The sequence below is a fragment of the Geotrypetes seraphini genome, chromosome 4, assembly GCF_902459505.1.
Source record: "Geotrypetes seraphini chromosome 4, aGeoSer1.1, whole genome shotgun sequence".
NCBI lineage: Eukaryota > Metazoa > Chordata > Amphibia > Gymnophiona > Dermophiidae > Geotrypetes > Geotrypetes seraphini.
In genome coordinates, this window is record NC_047087.1 from 200,778,646 (window position 1) to 200,795,414 (window position 16,769).

A 16,769-nucleotide genomic window follows, 5' to 3' on the forward strand; every position below is an offset into this window, starting at 1 on the left:
GTGGGAGCGCGTGCGAGCGGTCGTTCGGGGTGGGGGTGCGAGCAGTCCTGCTGGGGGGGTGAATCGGGCGTCGGGCGGGGTGGGAACTATGTAAAAAAAATTTTGTATACCGCGCTCACGCGTATAACGCGCGAGGGGTATGCGCGGTAGGTAAAAACGCGTATAACGCGCGCGTTATATGCGTGAAAATACGGTACATACTGTATACACACATCACAACTGAGCCGACGGTTCTTCTCTCTCTGACGCTGCAAGAGTGTAGTGACTGTTCTAAATTAGCAAAGTCTTGCAATACGAGTACGTATAGTATTTTGTATTAAAGTTTTGGGGTTGTGGAATGAATCGTCTGAGTTTCCATTATTTCCTATGGGGAAATTTGCTTTGATATACAAGTGCTTTGGATTACAAGCATGCTTCTGGAACGAATTATGCTTGCAAACCAAGGTTTTACTGTATATGCTGTGTTCCCCTGGCGTCTTTTGGCGTTTTTGTGTGGGAAGTGGTGTATGACTCTCGCACTTTCTTTGATTATCTCTCACCTTTTAGCTAAAGTAATGGTTCTTTACAGTTTTCAGCATTTTTTGCTGGTGAGCTGCCGGTATTGATTAGTTTAGTCTTGTTTATTTAATTTTTTCAGAAGTAATTGCTGATGGCTATATTTTGTAGTAATTTTTGAGTATACACAAACTACCCCCTTTTACTAAAAAAAAAAACCCCACACTCCAAAGAAAACAAAGAATAAAGTGAAAGCAAATAATCAGCTTTCTGTCAATGCAAACATTTAAGCCAACCAATGTGAGAGGTTACAAAGGAAAAAAGCCTCAGAGCCCCTCCCACAAACACCATAATGAGTGAAACATAAGTGGGAAAATATTTCAGGGGTAAAACTCATCATAGGTATAAAAAACCTTATACATTGAGAGATGTTATAAGCCTTAGGCAATGCAGGAAGAACAAGAGAAAATTATTTCAAGCGCTTTCAGCAGCTAATTACTTCATCCTTAATAATAAAACCCTTACTGCACATGTGCAGTAAAAAGTCTGTGATCCCTGCGTCAGTGAGATCTGACTCCATGCCGAATTCGATTTCCGTCGCGTGGGGCGGCTTGCGGCGCATGTAGTGAGTTCAGCAGCAGTGGCGGTTTGACTCCTGTGCTGCCGCTGCCGGGACGCCTCTTCTCACCCCCGGACCAGCAAACGCAGCAGCCACGGGCATTTGCTAGGCCGGCCCACTTCGATAATGTGAGGTGGGCTGGGCTAGCAAAAGCCCCAAGGCTGCCTGGGCTAGCAGATGCTGGACAGGGGGAGCAGAGAAAGGAGAAGGGGTAGTACTGGACAGGCAGATCAGGTAAGGGGTGCTGCTGGACAGGGGGAGAGGTAAAAGGAAGGGAGAAGGCCTACTGCTGGACAGGGGGAGCAGGGAAGAGGTGCTGCTAGACAGGGAGGAGGTAAAAGGAAGGGAGAAGGCCTACTGCTGAACAGGGGGGAGCAGGGAAGGGGTGCTGCTGGCCAGGGGGGAGGTAAAAAGAAGGAAAAAGGGCTACTGCTGGACAGGGAGAGCAGCCAAGGGGTGGTGGTGGTGGACAGCTGAGGAAATAGCGAGACAGAAATAAAGAAAGACAGACAGACCAAGGCCAAGGAGAGAGAGAGAGAGAGAAAAAAAAAGAAAGAAAGAAACACACACACACACATCTATTCTAGCACCCGTTAATGTAACGGGCTTAAAGACTAGTTTCAAATAATCATGAAGAGAAAAAAAATGAGTTGGTACTTATCCCACATGAAGGTAGGTATGTAGAGCAAGTATCACATCGACGCGGTGCCCAGGGGGAGGCCACTCAGAAGCAGAGGAGTTACAAGTGGTTGGGAGCCAGCACATCCTGAAGCAGCTGTTTCGGGCGAAACGCTGGGCACTGCATCAATGTGATACTTGCTCTACATGCCTACCTTCATGTGGGATAAGTACCAGTTCATTTTTTTCTCTTCATGATTATTTGAAATGGAATAATTAGCAGCTAAAAGCGCTTGAAGTAATTTTTTCTTGCTCTTCCTGCATTGCCTAAGGCTTATTTACATCTCCCAATGTATAAGGTTTTTTATACCTATGACGAGTTTTACCCCTGAAATATTTTCCCACTTGTTTCACTCATTACGGTGTTTGTGGGAGGGGCTCTGAATCTTTTTCCTTTGTAACCTCTCACATTGGTTGGCTTAGATGTTTGTAAAGCCTTTGCATTGACAGAAAGCTGATTATTTGCTTCCACTTTATTCTTTGTTTTCTTTTGAGCGTGTTTTTTTTTCTTTTTTAGCAGAAGGGGATAGTTTGTATATTATATGATCCTTCCACACTTGTGTTTGGTGATCTAGTACTTTTTGAGTATGACAGATGGGCTATACAAATTTGTGTTGCATTATTTAAGTTATGATTCTCCTCAGTTAAATTTATGTTTTAGCTGGTCAAAGCTCAGTTTATAAAACAACAGCATATGTTCTGTGATTGGTGATGTTTTTTGTCATTCAGTGTTGAACATTTTGATGGGATTATTTTCTTTCTCACGCAGCTTGTTTATTCGAGCTGGTTTCTGAGAACTCAAGGTTTTCCACATTGGCTTTAAGGGTCAGTTTTTTATATTATCGTTATATATATTGTTGATTTCACACCCTTTGTTCTTACGTTCATATAATGGAGCTGACATATCTCTGTATAAATATTTATATGTTTTAATGTTTTTATAACTCAAAAAAATCATGAAAACTCTACAGCTTAAATCAGGTGATCTTGATATGAGCTCCAAATAACTTATCACCTTAAATTTTTTTTCTAACCTTAACTTCTATAAATAAAGAAATACATAAAAATGTGTGTATGTGAAAAGCTCAGACCCAACAACCAACCTCTAGTGATCAACACAGAGCAGGTTGTTAATGAGACCATCACAGCTGATCACCATCTCATACCACCACATACATACATAGCTCTTAAACACTAACTTGTCAGCCTGTACTTATCTTAGGCGGTGGTGCTGCTGGGACCCGTCTTAAAGCCTTGTGATCAAAATTCTAACGCGTTTCACGAATTGGAGTTTCTTCAGAAGGGGACACTGTTCGCGGGACTCCCACCCAAACCAACTGACAGTGTGGTTGTTGGGTCTGAGCTTTTCACATACATACATTTTTATGTATTTCTTTATTTATAGAAGTTAAGATTAGAAAAAAAGTTTTAAGGTGATAAGTTATTTGGAGTTAATGTTTTTATGACTTATGATCATTATTTTAACATGTGTATTAATATTTGGGTTTATAATGATGTATATTTCTTTTGTTTGTTTTTTTGCTGATTGTATAAAAATATTTTACCGTTTTAGACCCCTGAGGCTGGTATTTTTATGCTGAAACACGGACCATGTCTGAACATAAGAACATAAGAATTGCCGTTGCTGGGTCAGACCAGTGGTCCATCGTGCCCAGCAATCCGCTCATGCGGCGGCCTCCAGGTCATAGACCAGTACTCTAAATGAGTCCAGCCTCACCTGCATATGTTCCAGTTTAGCAGGAACTTGTCCAACTTTGTCTTGAATCCCTGGAGGGAAGATGCCATTTGTAAGGGGGAGAGGGCGGACAGTGGATGGAAAGGGCAGAGAGAGGGCAGACAGTGGTTGTCTCAGGGGTCAAATGCACACGCCCAACGCTTCAGTCATATAGATCAATTAACACTGATTGTTCTCTGGCTGATACTTCCACAATCAGTGCTACCGGATCTATATGAACAACTCACAAAAAAGGCCACCAACTGGACCTAGTATTGCTGTCCTCAATAAACTCAACAAATCCCACTATCAGATGGATATCAGAAACCTGGTCTGATTCACTATGGTCAGACCACAAAATATGTAACTTCGAATTTGAATGGCAATGGAAAACAACCTCCGCCACAATGAAAGTTAAGAACAAATCCACTCAATTTCACACCAGCAGAGGTAAGATCAACCCCCATAGAATTCTGGTCTCACTACGATATTATTCACAACCAAGACGAGGATCTTAATCACTTCATGAGCTCCTGGATCTCCACAAGCACCCAAATCCTAAACGAAATGGCCCCACTGAAAAAAAGAAGGATTAGACCTAGAAACCTAACAGGCTAGTTTGACTTAGAGCTCCTTGAGATAAAGAGAGAGCTAAGAAGATTAGAAAGGAAATGGTCAAAATCAGGAACTCCAGAGTCTAGAGATGCCTGGTGCCAAATGCTAAAAAGCTATAAAAACATAACCAAAGAGAAGAAAAAAACCTTCTATGCCCACATAATAGGTAACACCTCTTTAAACAGCAGCAAGCTGTTTAAACTAGTCAATGACCTGTACGATACTTACCCTTACACGAACCCGGTAGAAGAATCCACAGTTACAGCAGACGACATAGCCGATTTTTTCAATTCAAAAATAAAAAAATTAAGACATGATTTATCAAGCACTCAAGACTCCCACTGGGACTACGTCATCCCCCACGACCCAGATGCATCTAAAGCCGACATGAGTTGGTCCAACATCAAGGAGAATGACTGGCAAACATTCAACAAGTTCTACAACAAGTACGCCAAATCATATTGCAGATTGGACTCCTATCAACTTCAAAGCCAAACTACTAAACTGGATCAACCTACAATTATCCATTGGCAAGTTTCCAGAAAACTCGGGTCAAATTCTAATAACTCCTATTAAAAAGAACACCAAAGAAACATCCAACAATATAACCAATTTTAGACCTGTCGCAAACATCCCTCTTGCTGCCAAATTAATGGAAGGCCTGGTAAACGCTGAACTAAATACCTATCTAGACAAATTCAACTTACTGCATAATAACCAATCAGGTTTCAGACCCGGCTTCGGTACCGAAACAATTATGGCCTCGCTCCTAAACCACCTACATTCCCTTCTCAGTCAAGGCACCAGTGCGATGATTCTGCAACTGGACCAAAACTGTGCCTTCGACCTAGTTGACCACACCATCTTATTGAACTGTTTAGAATCCTTAGGCATCACAGGAAATACTTACAACTGGTTCCAGGGATTCCTCGAGCTCAGATCCTATCAGGTATTCAAAGAAGACAAATTCTCCTTCAGCTGGATTAACAACTGCGGGCTATCCCAGGGCCCCCTGCTATCTCTGACCCTATTCAATATCTACCTTATCATATTGGGACACCTGCTACAAAGCCTAAATCTCAACTTTTACATTTACGATGACAATATCACTGCAGTGCTACCACTAACCGGTCTGTCGTCAGACTTTATTAATCTCCTAACCAATACCCTAAATCAAATAGAGCTTTGGATGAAGGCCTTCAAACTAAAACTGAACACAGAAAAAACTAAATTTTTCCTGGCATCTCCCAAAGAAAAGATAAAAGATAACACAATTCACGTGAATGGCCGAGATTACGAAATTGACCAAACTATAAAAATATTAGGAGTTACCCTTGACAAACACCTAACCCTGGAAAAGCATATAGATCTAATGTTAAAAAAAAGTATATCAGTCCTATGGAAGCTACGCACCATCAAAAAATTATTCGATGAATCATCCTTTCGATTGCTTGTACAATCATCCATCTTGAGTACGCTGGATTACTGCAACATTATATATCTGGGAGCTTATAAGAAGACACTTCACAAGCTATGATTAATTCAAAACACTGCAGTCCGATTCATCTTTGGTTTAAAAAAAATGGGAACATATCACCCCATACTTCCATATATTCCACTGGTTACCGGTGGAATCCAGAATACTCTTCAAGTTTGCCTGCATCAGCTACAATGCGGTCTTTGGGATGCTACCAACTTACCTCGCCTCTCAATTCATCCTCAACTGCTCTAATAAGAGCTCTCACAGAATAAATCTCTTTAATTACCCATCTCTGAAATCATGTCACTACAAGAAGTTCCTTGACAGAATGTTATCATTCCAGGCAGTCAAACTGAACACATGGCTTGTAAAACCCAAACTCGAGGCCGCTTCATACGCTGACTTCAGAAAATCACTGAAGACCCGTCTCTTTAACACATACTGATCCCAATTTTAGTCCCATCCGCACAGCCATCTCTCCCATTCACCAATTTCTCTTGATCTTAGATTAACTCATGCTCTTCCCATTTGTAATTGCATCCCACCCCAAATTGTTTTCCCCCGCACCCCTATCTCTGTCAGACACTCTTTTGATTCAAACCAACTTGGGTCTCTTCCATTTGTAATTTTGTATCCCTGAAAGTTATTTTCTCTTCCCATTATACCTCTTATCCTCATTGTATGTATCTTGTTGTAAACCACTTTGAACTTATATATCTTGTTGTAAACATCTCATACTCTCATTGCATGTATCTTGTTGTAAACCGCTTTGAACTTATGGTATAGCGGTATATAAGAAATAAAATTATTATTATTATTATGTATTTGACCCCTGAGGCAGGCATAAAGTTTTTCCCTGATTCCGGATGGTCCTTGGTGCTTTTTTTGTTGTCTTTTGGTACTTTTGTACTTTGATACTCTCCTACACATTCCTAAACAACACCCCCCCCCTCCATCGCTTTGTAGCCTTATATTTCACAACACATTTTCACAAATATTTGTAAAAACTTTAGATGCAAGAGGAGGAACGGTTGTCTGTTCTGTGTGACTTGGTCTACATCAGGAAATATACACATCTGTAGACCTCAAAAAGCAGAATCTTTATGTAGAAATACAGTGATACCTTGGAATCTGAACTTAATCCGTTCCAGAACCCCATTCGAGTTCCAAAGCGTTCGAGTTCCAAGACAATTTTTCCCATTGAAAATAATAGAAATTGGATTAATCCGTTCTTGGGTCCCAAAAACTCAAATTTTAACAGGAAATAAACTGGATTTTAAGGTAAAATATTAACAAATATTCCAAAGCAGCATTCAGATTCTGGGGCACAAACACATACATACAATGTGCAGGGCGTTCGGATTTCAAAGTAGAGTTCGGATACCAAGACAATATTTACTACAAAAAAAAAGTTTGGATTCCAAGTTATTCGAGTTCTGGGGCGTTCGGATTCCGAGGTACCACTGTAAATACTTAGGAGTCTTTTTTGGACTACTTACAATTTTAAAAATAACAATTAGGGCTCCTTTTACTAAGGTGCGTTAGGGCCTTAACATACAGAATAGCATGCGCTAAATTGCCCCGCGCGCTAGACATTAATGCCAGCATTGAGCTGGCGTTATTCTAGAAGCGTACCACGCGGTTTAGCATGTGGTAATTATGTGCGTGCGCTAAAAACACTAGTGCACCTTAGTAAAAGGAGGCCTTAGTGTTGCTGAAGTATTTCAGTCACGTCTAATAGTGCTTTTATTGATTAATTAGAAGATTGAGGTTTGGGCTTTACTTGTGTATAATCAGCTTTAATAACTTCTGGTAGCGAAGCATTTGAATTTTTAATGTTTCCACAAAGTATTTCCTTAACATTTGTCTGGGAGATATGTTTGGACTTTTGGGAAAATTGATTATTCAAAGATTTCAATTTTGCAAGATGTTCTCAATTGTCTCTAATTTATTATGAGAGTATTATCCTTAATAATTGCAGCATTTCGTTGAAGAGCAGAATGTATCTTTGTCTCAGAAAGCTTTCAAACCTTCAAAGAAATTTTTTTTAACTCTCTTGATAATGTACTGATTATTTTGACTTAAATTCTTGATTCTGCTTATTCATTAATGTGAATTATAAGGACAGTGGAGAGAGCCGACGGAGAAGGCTGCAGTCCGGCCATCGGACCAACGGTTGGCTCGGGGGCCCGTTCAAGCTGGACTTCAGTTTTGACTGTTTTGATTTTATTTTCACTTCTTTTTAGTTTATGATATATTTTTTTAATCTCACTCATTGTTTTACCACTTGTTTTGTTTTATTTTATCATTCAAATTTCATTTAAATTTCCCCAGAATTCTATTGCTTCAACGGTTCTCCCTCTGCATCTATTCCTATCTCCCCTCTTTTTAACCTTTCAAATTCCTTTAGATCATTGTAATCTTATTAGAATGTTTATTTTCTTATTTTTTTCCTCTATCTCTATTTTCTTTCTTTATTACTCTTCAAATTGTCATTTTTCCTGGTACTTTAGTTAGATTGTGAGCCTTCGGGACAGTAAGGGAATTTCTAAGTACCTATCTTACTTATAATTTTAATGCACCAATATATTCATTGTAACCAGTTCTGGGCTATTTTGGGAGGACAGGCTAAAAAATTGAATGAATAAATAAATAAATAAATAAATAAATTGCAGTCTTATTGAATCAAGGGATATTATAACAAGACCCTGAAAGGCAAATTCAAACAACGATGTTGACTCCTCCATGATCCCTGCTCTAGTTTCCAATCTAGTTTCTCCCCCAATATCACTGAGAGAGGTTGTTGTGACCCAGAATTGCCTGGTCTCCAGGGCTGACATCAAGAGCTCTGGCAAAAGTCAGAGTGCCAGTAATGCTGGCTTCTTCAGATATTTCTGATGTAAGATTTGGAGGAGGAGGGTTGTCTATTGCATTGGCTTAAAGCTGTTTCAAGAACCAAGGGAGCTGTCCTTAACGACTCCTCAGGCACTCTCAGCAGTTGTCTTTCATGCATCTCAGCCAAACTGATGATCATAGGACCCAAAGAAGGTGCAGCCGAGGGTTCTTCCTTATCTCCTCAGTTGGAGCATTTCCTTCCCCCCCCCCCCAATAAGGGAAAGGGGATGAGATTTGATATACCATCTTTCTGTGGTTGCAACCAACTTGGTTTACATATTATACACAGATACTTATTTTGTGAATGGGGCATTGGAGGGTTAAGTGACTTGCCCAGAGTCAAAAGGAGCTGGTTGTCAGGCCACTGCACTAACCCAATAGGTTACTCCTCCTAAGGAAAAACAGGCAATGCTCAAATCCTGTTGTCAGCCATATTGCTGTGCCATGAGACAGTTTTTTCTACCAATTTACAGTGAAAACTGAATGATATGACAAACTTCAAACCAAAATATTGTATGAAGCAGTCACTTTTAAGACCATACCTAATAGTAAGATAGTATGGCCCTCTTTTACAAAGCCAATTATACAGCGGCCCACGGTAATCGCACCAAAGCACATTGGAAATTAAAGGGCTTCAGAGCTATTGCTTTGTAAAAAGGAGGGGGGGTGTTATATCTGGAACTGGCTCCTCCCTTATACACAACATTAGCAAACATAATGCTACTATTATTTATTATTTCTCTAACACTACTAGATGTAGGACAAGAGTACACAATCGAGTCAAGACAATATATAGGACAAAAAAACTTTCAGAAATTCCTTTATTAAGAAAATGGTTAAACTAACAAGGGTTTAAAATTTAAGAGCAGCCCCCAATAAAGTGGATTTTAGACTGGATTCGAATAAGGCTAGAGAAAGATCATGACACATCAATTCAAAAAGTCTATTCCAAGCATACAGAGGGAAATTCTGTAAAGGGGCCCCTTTTGTAGGTAGTAAGAAGGCTATATTTAAAGCTCCTTTTACTAAGGTGCGCTAGCATTTTTAGCGTGCAATAACCACGCGCTAAATGAAAAATACTAACGCAAGCTCTATGGAGGTGTTAGCATTTAGCTCGTGCGGTATTGTAGTGCGTGCTAAGCGCACGCGCTAAAACCACTAGCTCACCTTAGTAAAAGGAGCCCTTAAAATGGAAAGTAGGCATCTAAAGTTCTGTATAGAATATTAGCATACCAGTATAAATATGCATGTATATTTTTATATGTAAGCACTTATGCCAGCCATAGAACTGCTATGAATGTTTATGCTTAGATTGGGGAGATATATTTGTAAATTATAGTAACATAGTAACATAGTAGATGACGGCAGATAAAGACCCAAATGGTCCAACCAGTCTGCCCAACCTGATTCAATTTAAATTTTTTAATTTTTTCTTCTTAGCTATTTCTGGGCAAGAATCCAAAGCTTTACCCGGTACTATGCTTGGGTTCCTACTGCCAAAATCTCCGTTAAAACCTACTCCACCCCATCTACACCCTCCCAGCCATTGAAGCTCTCTCCAGCCCATCTTCCACAAAACGGCCATATACAAACACAGACTGTGCAAGTCTGCCCAGTACTGGCCTTAGTTCAATTTTTAATATTATTTTCTGCTTCTAGATCCTCTGTGTTCATCCCACGCTTCTTTGAACTCAGTCACAGTTTTACTCTCCACCACCTCTCTCGGGAGCGCATTCCAGATATCCACCACCCTCTCCATAAAGTAGAACTTCCTAACATTGCCTTTGAATCTACCACCCCTCAACCTCAAATTATGTCCTCTGGTTTTACCATTTTCATTTCTCTGGAAAAGATTTTGTTCTACGTTAATACCCTTCAAGTATTTGAATGTCTGAATCATATCTCCCCTGTCTCTCCTTTCCTCTAGGGCAGGGGTGTCCAACCTTTTGGCTTCGCTGGGCCGCATTGGCTGAAAAAAATGTTTCTGGGGCCGCACAAACATGCAAACACTGCAGCAAGTCAGAGGAGGGAGCAGGCAAGACTGTAAACACCAGGGGGCAGCAGAGGAAAACACTACATTGCCCTCGACTGGGGCCACACAAAATACTTCACTGGGCCGCATGCGGCCCTCGGGCCACAGGTTGGACACCCCTGCTCTAGGGTATACATATTCAGGGCTTCCAGTCTCTCCTCATACGTTTTCTGGCGCAAGCCTCCTATCATTTTCGTCGCCCTCCTTTGGACCGCCTCAAGTCTTTTTACGTCTTTCGCCAGATATGGTCTCCATAGTAAGTACTTAAGTGTATCCCTATCCAGACTTTGCCCACCTGGACGCCCACCTGCAAAGTATGCACCATCAAAGATAGGTGCATACTTATAGATTAGCACATTTATTGTAATTTAATATGCATTTATGCTCACATACATGCATAAATGATTAGAATACTATACTGGCATTTATGTGTGCATTTACTGCCTAAATCTAGTAGGCTACTTAAAGAATTATCCCCACAGTGTAGAAAAATGCAGAGTCAAGAGTTGGCATATATAAGAGCAACTTACATGATGAGTGGAGTTCACAATGAGGGGTGTAGGGAGAGATGTGATAGCTGAAGCACCAGGGGTGGGACTGCAGAAGACAAACGGAAATAGGGATGAAGGTGTGGTAGACCCTGTTTGATTTTCAAAGGACTGTGTTCATGAGGAACTAGCTAAACTAAAGGTAGACAAAGCGATGAGGCCGAATGGTTTACATCAGAGGGTACTGAAGGAGCTTAGAGAAGTTCTGATGACTTTCATGGCTGACCTCTTCAATCCTTCTCTAGAGGGAGGGGTGGTACCGGAGGACTGGAGAAGGGCAGATGTAGTCCCTCTCCATAAAAGTGGAAGTAGGGAACTTAAGCCGGTAAATCTGACTTGTAAATTAATAGAAATGCTTGTAAAACAGAGAATAGTGATGTTTCTGGAATCCATTGGATTACAGGACCAGAGGCAACATGGATTCACTAGAGGCAGGTCTTGTCAGAGAAATCTGATTAATTTCTATAACTGGGTGACCAGAGAATTGGATAGAAAGAGTGTGCTAGATGTGTTGTATTTAGATTATAGCAAAGCCTTTGACAGTGTTCTAGGCATCTAATAAATAAACTGAGTGTCCTTGGTATAGACACTAAAGTGAAGGACTGGTCATCGGAGATCGCTCTGAGGAAAGGGATGTTACCAGTGGTGTGCCTCAAGGTTTAGTTCTTGGGCCTGTTCTTTTTAACACTTTTGTAAGCGATGTTGCTAAAAGGCTATCAGGTAAGACTTGCCTATTTGTGGATTTTAGATATGAGATGAATTGTGGTTAATAATATTAAAATAATTGAATTGATTAAGATAATACTTGTTTGTATTAAATATCTAATAGCTGTTTTTAAGTTTGATGAATATACAGTCAAACCTCAGTTTAAGAGTAACGTGGTTTGCGAGTGTTTTGCAAGACGAGCAAAACATTCTCGCAAATCTTGTCTCGCAAACCGAGCGTTGACTCGATTTGAGAGCACCCCCCGAGAACCAGCATCGCTCCCCCCCCCCCACGTGAACCGGCACCCCTGCCTCTTGCCTGGGCCTTGAGCATCTGCGTATGCTCAAGGCCTTCTGGTTCTTGCTCTCTCCGAGATTCTCGGTGCCAGATAGGGGGATAAGATTGAATGCTGTTTGGGGCTGGTTCGCGAGCGGGGGGAGCGAAACTGGTTCTCGTGGGGGGGGGTGGAGCAGCGCCGCTGGCCTCAGGGGGTGGGGATGGGTGGGAACGTATCAAGCGAGTTTCCCTTACTTCCTATGGGGAAACTCGCTTTGATATACGAGTAATTTGGTTTACGAACATGCTTCTGGAACGAATTATGCTTGTAAACCAAGGTTCCAATGTATATTGTGGATATCCTAAAAACCTGACAAGACGAGTGTGCACTGAGGATTGGGTAGAGAATCACTGACTAAAGAACTCTGAAAGGCATACGCAGTGCTGTACATTTTAGATCCAAGGCTAGATGAAAGGGTAGGCCAAGTAGGCATGTGCCTCTGGCCCGAAGAGTTCAATGGAGCCCAGTATGCTGCCTACTCCGATGACATCAGTGTACCTGCCTCCGGCCTTGGTTCCAAACATCCAGGTACTGACTCCTGCCCTTTTCATTATTCAGTGCAACTGAACTTGCATTCTTCAAAGGCCATGGGCAGCGATTCCTACATGCTGCCAGTGGCTGACTCAGAAACCTTTCCTCTGACACTGGGATTTTGCGTCAGAGAGAAAGCTTCTGAGTCAGCCGCTGTCAGCGTGTAGGAACCGTTGCCTGCGGCCTTTTGAAGACTGGGAATTCAGTTGCATTGAATAATGAAGAAAGAAGGAGATGCCACTTGGATGCAAAAATACACTCTCAAGAAAGGAGGGACATAGGGGGGCACAGGTTGGGGGGGTAGGCCCATGTGAGCATGGAGGGGGCAGGGCCAGAGAGTGGCAGGGCCAGGAGCTCAGTGTATTTGGGGGCCTAGGACCTACCATAGAATTAATTCTTCCCTGTTTAGACCAATTATCTTGGTCTCTATTTTATCTAATTTTTTTTTCATTTACCTTATTTTCTGTAAGGTTCTTTGGTGATGATAATTAAACACCTTTTTAGGGGCAAATTACATTAAAAAAATTTTTCAAGTTCACCCAGTATTAATGCCTTTTAGCCATCGTTTTGATATCTGCATGAGGCTCTGATAAAAAAAACCCAGGTGGCATTCCATTAATCAGATGGCTCGAATAGCTGATGCATACGCACACACATGAGCACACATGCACACACACGCCCCCTTTTACCAGCTCTCTCGCAAAGCCAATATGTGCTGTAGAACGGCAGTTGGACTGTTCCACTGCAAACTACAGGGAACTTTGTAATACTCAAACTGGAAAACAGAGTAACAGCTGTTAATTTAAATAAGGATCAGCATAGCATCACTTATTTATGCTTAGATTTATAACAGAGCACATAACTAAGCAGGGGGACACTTACAAATAACTGCAAACACTAATATGTCCCCAGGAATTACACCGATAACGGAATGAGAAACCGAGAAGCCAAATGCTTGTTTCAATTGCAATTTGAATTATGCAAAAATGTCATTTGTTAGTTATGCCACATAAACCTCTCTTGTTTCCTATGCAAGCCCCATGAGGATCCTTCCAATGAACAATAATTATCATTTTAAGGACATTTGTCATTGCACCGCATCCATGCCATCTAATGGGAGTAATTTCAGGTGTAGAAGAATGCTTTTTACAGTTTCACCATACTCCTGTGGCAGTGACTTTTATGTTGAAATCTCCAATGACTAATGCACTTCCTTGTGACATTTTACTTGGCTCAGCTGGCGTTCTTATAATAAACTCTGCATGATGTGTCGGTGAACCATCTTTTCTTAACACGGCTTGGAAATCAGTTGTTCCTTAAGCCTTTTGCCATCCATTGAAATTTATGTCTTCCACTATAAAAACCCCTTTCCAAGAAATGAATAACCTCTCCACTTTACTACCCTTATGGCTCTTTACAATTGTGCCCCAGTTCCTGACCCAACTTGGTTCCTTTATAACACCCTTCTTCTAACACCCTGTACCTAGCTCTCAGCAACAGCCTTATAAAGTTATGTGCATTTCTGATTGAGTAACTGCCCGGTAATATATCACCAGCTATGAGTAAGTACAAACTCAAAACTTTCTAGTAAAACAAAGCGGGAAGGTTTTTATTTTATTTTATTTTTTTGCAATACAGTATATAATATTAGATTAATATTTTTAAAGAGTTCTAGCACTTGTGTTGATCCTGGAGAAACCATTTGAAATTTTTGTAAATGAATTAATGCGTGATCCAATGATATTGGACATGATATTTTCAGACACCTGGATCCCTTTTTCAACCAAAGGGCCCTATGTGATCTTCACAGCTTACATATGTCTTCAGGTAATTCCAATTTGGTACAATTTTCTTCATTCAGTGGCAGATTTTTTCAATTTATTCCCTTATAGCAGAAAGCTACTTGATCCAAAAGATAGAGCATTTTCTAAAATAATTCATATGGGGCAAATTCTATAAAGTTCACCTAAAGTTAGGTGCCTACTTCGGCGACAATGTTGGCGCCTAACTTATTTGATTAATAGGCACCAATAATTTGCACCTCATAATTGCCATTAATTGGACTTAATTGAAAAACAGGATTCTATAAAAATTAGGCGCCTAGTCCAAAGTATCTACTTAAAAGTGGTTGTGGTTAGGGGTAGAACGTGGACATGTTTTTGACTTAGGCATATGCATTTAGGCCAAGAAAGCCATGGCCTAAATATTGTGCGCCTGAAAATTAGGATGCCTAGCAACACCTAGGGCCACTTAAGTGGCACTGAGACTCTATGCAGTGCGCCTTTTATAGAACTACGCTTAGTGCCACATCGGAGCACACATTGCAATTTCTTAGGCAACATTGAATCAGGGCCCATATGGTGGGCAGTGTGTGCATGTGTACATGTGTACATTGCATTGCATTAGGAAGCATAAGGGAAGAAGGTAGGTGCCATATTGATAAATGTTTGAGAGCCACACTACAGAAGATGTGGGAGGGAATGGGCTGCACCAGGGGAAGGAGAACCTATCATTCACAGGCCTTATTGGAGGAGGCAGAGGAAGTCAGCTTCAGTGATAATGGTTGCTGGGGCCTGGAGTTGAGGTGGAGCGTTGTGACATTGATTGCTGGGGAAGGAAGAGGATTAAGAAAGAGTGATAGCTGGAGATAGGCATGGAGGAAGTAGGTTTAGAGTGATGGCTAGAGCAAAGAATGAAGGAGGAAGCTGATATTGATGGTTGGGGAAAGGAGGGTGGGAAGGGGGTCAAGAGTGATGTCTGGGGTCAGGGATGAAGGAACGGGGTTTGAGATTGATGGCTGAGGACATGGAGGAAGGGAGGGAGATGAGAGTAAAAGCTGAGGATGGGGGGAGATGAAAAAAACTGGGCTCATATTTGAGTTTGGGGCTTGGATTGTGTGTGTGTGTAGTGGTTGAGGGGGGGGGGCAAAATTTTCAGGATTAAGGTGATGGAGTCAAGCTGCAGAAAAGCCATTTGACAAAGACAATGGGCATCAACAAACTCCTTTGGTGAATTTCATTGTTTGTCAGCCAGTACTATTTTACTGTATATTCCAGGAACCTTCAAGGACATGGTTTCAAAAGGCAAAGGAATTTTCAGTGGAAAAAGATGCCCATTCTTTTTGAGCTTTGAACCCATGAAACCTCACCCCATTGAGAAAGAAGACAAATGATTATCAAAATCTTCAGTTTGCAGGGAAATAAAGAAAAAAAACCGGAAGAGTTTGAAAAAAACAAATAAAAAAGGAATTCCTCCGAGTCTGAAGAAGCCCCTAGTAGAGAGCTGCAAGCCAGAAGCTCATAAGAGGGCTCTGGTTACCCAGGCAGCATTCTGGAATACAGACCCTGAGCACATCGCCTGCTTGGAGCTATTCTGCAACCTCAGCAGAATGTCTGCACTATATTTCAGGTTAAACTGCTTTTTAGAAATTATAAAATCATGTTCACCTTTTTTTAATTTTGTTTTCACCCCGCCCCCCCCCCCACCCACACCAGCATCATCCCTTCTTTCCTCATCTCCAATTTTCTTATTCTAATGTACCAGTTCACTACTCCAGTTACAGAAAAGCACTTACCTTAATGCAGAGTATGGGGGTGCTCAGAAAGATCAGCCTGGAGAAGGTTCCCGTGTATAATGTAGGCTGAAGTTTAGGATCCTGGAGGAAGGAGTTGGTGAAAGGGGAGTCTGCACAGTACAAAGTGCTGATGCAAATTGCAGCAAAATTTGACTCCTGAAGGTTGCTTGCAGAGGCATCCTGGAGTTTATTAATAGTAAAAGGAGTGTGGGGGGTCTCAGATAGCAACAGCTCAGAATAGGAAAGAAGAAAAAAAAAAGCTTAGCAAGTTATAGGCAATGTTAAATAGGTAGAGTTAGGTGCTTAGATTTTTATACACTATATTTAATTAGTTTACAAGAATTGCATATATTGTCAGAGGACTGCCTTCCAAGGATTCTGAGCCATACAATATCTCGGTTTTGTTTCACACTCCTAAATTTTACAGAATCATCATAAGGCACCAGATCCGGAAAGAAGAGATGTCTCTCATAGTCACAGCCACAGGGAGACTTGGCTCAGAAGACAAAGGGACATTATTTGTA

At 41.2% G+C, this 16,769-nt stretch overlaps 1 protein-coding gene across 1 annotated transcript in view; it reads right to left on the reverse strand.

Annotated features, from left to right (window-relative positions):
* Positions 1-16,391, reverse strand: part of MYOZ1 (myozenin 1) — an 82,727-nt gene extending 66,336 nt beyond the window's left edge. Inside the window, exon 1 of the mRNA XM_033940047.1 lies at positions 16,246-16,391. The gene's annotated coding sequence lies outside the window, so the exon portion shown is untranslated. The remainder of the gene's footprint in view (positions 1-16,245) is intronic.
* Positions 16,392-16,769: the final 378 nt, after the last annotated feature.